The sequence below is a fragment of the Gavialis gangeticus genome, unplaced genomic scaffold (assembly GCF_001723915.1).
Source record: "Gavialis gangeticus isolate Ggan-Ray unplaced genomic scaffold, GavGan_comp1, whole genome shotgun sequence".
NCBI lineage: Eukaryota > Metazoa > Chordata > Crocodylia > Gavialidae > Gavialis > Gavialis gangeticus.
The window spans coordinates 64,474,449-64,479,560 of NW_017729030.1; the positions used below are offsets into that span (position 1 = coordinate 64,474,449).

At 43.4% G+C, this 5,112-nt stretch overlaps 1 long non-coding RNA gene across 1 annotated transcript in view; it reads right to left on the reverse strand.

The window, feature by feature from the left end:
- Nucleotides 1–1,554: 1,554 nt before the first annotated feature.
- The window catches only part of LOC109301007, a 29,953-nt gene continuing 26,395 nt past the window's right edge, over nucleotides 1,555–5,112 (reverse strand). The window contains exon 3 of the long non-coding RNA XR_002098403.1: nucleotides 1,555–2,084. This is a non-coding gene — a long non-coding RNA (uncharacterized LOC109301007). The remainder of the gene's footprint in view (nucleotides 2,085–5,112) is intronic.

A 5,112-nucleotide genomic window follows, 5' to 3' on the forward strand; every position in this document is an offset into this window, starting at 1 on the left:
TGGCACAGCAAGTGGGACCTAACACAGTAGGGCAGAGCAGGATTTGGCCCGTTATTGCTGCAAGCCCTGCAACACCCTGGAAAAATGCCCCCTACCCACCCAGCAGCAGCAGGGTTGGCAGGGCAGAGTTGTGCCTCCTGCGGCTACCAGGCAGGGAGGGGGCACTTCACCAGGGTGACACAGGACTTGCAGCAGCAGCAAGTGTCCCCACCTGCCGTATCAGGTCCCACCCACTGGGCCACAGAGGTCCCAGAAAGGAGGGAAGCAGGGCAGGGAGCCCAAGCCCCCAGCAAGCAGCCCACATCCCCACGGGCTCTGCTCCAGCCATGTTGCACATGGGGGAGACAGCCTCTGCACTCCGCTCTGCCACAGCGGCCGCCGCCTCCTGTGGGTGGCAGCCGGGGCTCAGGCCCTGCTGCAAGGGGCAGGGGGCTGCAGACCTAGGTCCCTGGAGCCCTGGAAGCTGGGGGCTCCTGCCAACAGGGCTGCAGGGGGAGGGGGGTATGAGTGAGGGGCCTGGACCTGCATCTTGGTGAACTAAGGGGGCAGAGGGAGCTCTGTTTTTCCATGATACGAAACCCAAAATCAAATACCAAAATATATAGGTATTTAGAATGTATTTTACTATAGTGATTAAGGTACTTTCGGGCTTCCAAACTGCTTTAAAATTGTAACTATATCAATAAAACACTGTGTTCAATTGATACATATATATTATATATGTACATATACACACACACCTTTATTTATTTATTTATTTTCATTGTGGATTTTGGGTTTTTTAAAATCAGAGAATCTTCAATTTTTAAAATCGGAGAAAACCAGGATCCCTGGTTATGACTCAAGAAAGAGACCTTGGAGTTATTAAAGCTTCCCAAGATTAACATCAAGGTGAATGAGATCAGAATTTACCATGTCTGACTTTGCTTTGGAGACAGAATGTGTAACGTTAATTGTTTTGCAGGATTAAGTAGAATTATTGATATATCCAAAAAAGCAGAGAGTTGGCAGAAGAAAGCAGAGGAAGAAAGGAGGACAAGTTCTAAGAAGATACTATTATTGTAACTGTCATGAAAAATCCCTGGGTTTTGTTACTGAAATGGAAGATTACTGAAGTGCCACTTAACATTTTGAACAAAACAGAGATTAGAGAGAGACATTTATACTTTCAGGGTAGTTTGTAAATCATTCTCTTTCTGTCTTATTATCTTCCTCTTAGTTGAATCAGATTTGCAAATATTATTTGTCTTCCCTTTTGGAAGAAGGTCTGTTTGTGGGGTGCATTTAGCTCCGAAACTGATCTGGTTATATGCCCCTCTATTCACAAAATAATAATAATTTAAAAAAAAAAAAACTTTAAATCTGCAACATTAAAGCAATTCCTCTGCAGCTTCTCTCTCAAATTGTTCTCTTCAGTCATAGAAGGGGGATGTAAAATAATGATGGCTTTTTATTCATTAATGTTAAATATTCCATTATGATTATAGGTAGTCAGTTTGTTCATTAGAATTTACTGGCCAATAGATACTGACGCAAAGCTTAGTTTGGCATAAACTAGGATGACTGTTGACTTGAGTGATGCACTATGATTTGTATCAACTGAGAATCCAACCTAAATCTTGTAATTCCCAGTTGACAGAACAAAAAAACTGTTGGAATTTAGTTTTCATTCCAGTGGATTTATTGCTTTCTTCTGGAGATCAATAAAATGGACTTGTGCTCACTAGCTTTACACAAAGAGAAAATCATTAACAGTAGCTAATTCCATGAGGGAGTAGGAAGAAATTTGACTCTGAAGCATTGCATAAGTGACCAAAAGAATTGTGGGTTGTTTTCACCTTCTCTGAATCATCACTTATTGGTTGCCACTTTTAGCAGTACAGCAAATTAACAGACTGATGGTCCAATACAGAATGACAAATCCTGTGTTTTTATGAAAACCCTAACTGAGAACTGGTGAATCTGTCCAAGTTCCCTGGTTTGTAATGCCTCATTTCTCTGCAGTAGAAATTTCCATTTCAAGGTCTGTGCCGCAGGACTCCGAGACATTCATTCTACTTCCAGTTCAATTTCAGGTTCAAGTTCTTTGAACAGAAATTCAGATACAGGTTTTATTGCAAATCACTCAAAGGGACTGTTTTCAGAATTGCTTCACAAAGTCCTGCTTGTTACAGACTTTGCAATGGGCAAATTAAAAAGTATGAAGTAACATAGTTAGACAGGTCTGGAGGAATGCAGTGTCTTTGGTTAACAACTTGAGCCTACTGAGCTACTCAGATAGAAGAGGCTTTGTTGAGAAAAGCAAAAATTACAAGCTGTCAGCATCTCTCTCAGATAATCAGTATAATTTGTGAGCTGGTAAGGTAATCAGCTTGCACACACAGCTAACTAAATTTCATGGGATTACCATGCTTTTGTTGATATGAAACATAAGTAAATGCGTGGAAGTGACTGATGTGTAAAACATGCCTCACTTTTTTTTTTTTAATTTTGTGATCAGAACAAGAATGACTGACTTAGTGTCCTGGCTTTGGTTGACAGTTTATTTACTAGATTCTTTCCTTGCCTTGAGCAACGAAACTGCTAAATATCCCAGTAAAACAGAAGCTATCAAGACAGTAAAATGCTAATTGAAATAAATGGAAATGGTCTGAGTTGTACTCTACTTCTGGGAAAAAATAAGGCACATTCATAAATCTGAAAGATGCAGGTCCTACAGGTAAATTGTGAGTTGAGAGACTTGTCCACAGGGCAGAAGTGGCAAGAATATGCCATATTTGGAGATTCTGTTTACACCTTTGCTAAGTGACAGTAAAGTGGGTTTACATGTCAGTAGTAATTACACCTATTTCATGCTTTAGCAATCTCCAGGGCTACTAGGGGCTGGTCTGACATATCACAGCCTTTGCAGAAGAGAGCACTTAGTTTTATGAATCCAATTGAATAGAGGGAGAGGAATAGTTTAAACAATAAAAGTTTAAACATCTCTCAAATTACTAAGAGCTGCCGCTACATCCATAGTTATAATGCATGCTTAACATCCAGTGTCATGAAATTAATGATTGTATCATAACACAAAGAAGGAGTTGAATTAAGTCTGGCATTTCCTACCTTTAGAGTGTTTGACTATGATATTTTAATACTGTTCATTCATTTCCGGGGGGGATGAGGGAGGGCAGGTATGCAGTTTCCTTGATGTCTAAAAAACTAACCAGAAAAAACAACCAGCATCAGGTTGCATTATATTGACACCCAGATGGTTTGTCAACTGGGCAAGAAGCTTTAAAAAACTCAATTCACAGACCTCTTCCACTTAAGCCAAATAACCAGCTGAAAGCAGAAGTAGGTTGCCACCTTCTGTACAGAAGAACACAGAAGGGGGATGAGAGGCACATTCTGGTCTCAGACATCTGCTAACAGCAGAGTAGTGAGACCAGGATCTTGGGTACCACCCCATGCTTTGGAGATAGGGGTGCCTCCTGTTCCACCTCCTATCCTCTCTTCACCAACCTGTCCTTTACCCAGTCCTGTCTCTTCCCCATCCCTGGCTCCTTGTCCCAGTCCCATTCTCCTTGGCTACACAGCCACAGTCTCCGTGTCCTTATCCAGCAAGCCCTAGAGTCTACTTCCTTCCCTCCCTGCCCCCTCCACATTTCTAGCTACATGAGTCCTGACCCCATTCTCACGCTTGGTAGACTGTTAATGCTCATCTTAGAGGAATTGTAGATCACGCAATTTGACAGGACCTGTGATGAACATGCTTCTCTGTGGGGGGAAAAAAAATCTCACACACACCAGCTGCTCAAAATTTTCCACAACATATTGAAGATGGTTTTGAAAAAGGTTTGATCACAGGAGCTGTATTTATAGACCTATAGGCAGCATCTGATACTGTCAAGCATTGATGGCTCCTTGCCAAATTGCTGCAGGTGACTAGAGAACTACATCTCCCTGAGCACATCTGAATGTTACTTGGAAGGAGAGTTCCTCAGAGTTGGATGGAAACAGGTGGATCCAGAGACATATGGGAGTGCAGTTGCACCCCCACTTTAAACAGTAACAGGTTCCTTCTCCTGCTGGCTGAGGGCAGATGCTGGAAGACACTGGGGGAACGAGGAAACAGGAGCAAGAAGGAGGAACCCACCCACTGTCATCACTGTCCCCAGCCATGCCCAGCACCAGGACAGCTACACAGCAGCTCCAATGATGTAAGAGCAGCATCTCTAAGCAGGTGATGGAAGAAAGGAGTCAATACATCCAAAGAGAAGTCTCAGACACCCACTGAGGATGAGGACTTGATGGAGAGATCAGAAGAGGAGGAACCCACAGAGGTACATGACTATGAGAACAACATGAGGGAGGAGAGAGATCAGGAAACAGTCAGCAGGCAGAAGCAGGGCTTTGAGATGTATAAATGCTGGCAGGCATTTGCCAAGAGGAGTTTTTCCAGGCACAGCCTCTTCATGAATAATAAGAAAATAGCCTTCTGGGATCAAGGTCGGCCCGACTGATAACAGCTTTAGAAACTAGGAGCTTAGGGCAGAAAAGCTGAGAGAATTTTGCAAAGTCTCCATGCTGAGAATAAGCTGACAACAGGAAATGGGGTGTGAACAATCAATCAGAATTATAGAAAATGAGGGTTGGAAGGGACCTCGCAAGGTCATCTAGTCCAACCCCCTACTCAAAGTAGGGGCATCCCCAACTACATCACACCAGCAAAGGCTCTCTCTTCAGGTTTTAAAAACTTCCAAGGATGGATAATCCACAACCTCTCTGGGTAAGCTGTTCCAGTGTTTTACTACCTTCCTAGTGAGAGTTTTTCCTAATATCTAACCTAAACTTCCCTTGCTGCAACTTGAAATCATTGTTCCTGGTTCTGTTGTCTGTCACAGCTGCGAACAGTTTACCGTCATCCTGTTTGGAACCGCCCCTCAGGTAGTTTCATAGTTTCTAGGGTCGGAAGGGACCTGAGCAGATCATCTAGCCCGACCCCCTGCCATGGCAGGAAGAGCACTGGGGTCAAACGACCCCAGTAAGGTGGTCATCCAACCTCCTCTTAAAAACCCCCAGGGTGGGAGCCTGCACCACCTCACTTGGAAGCTGGTTCCAGAC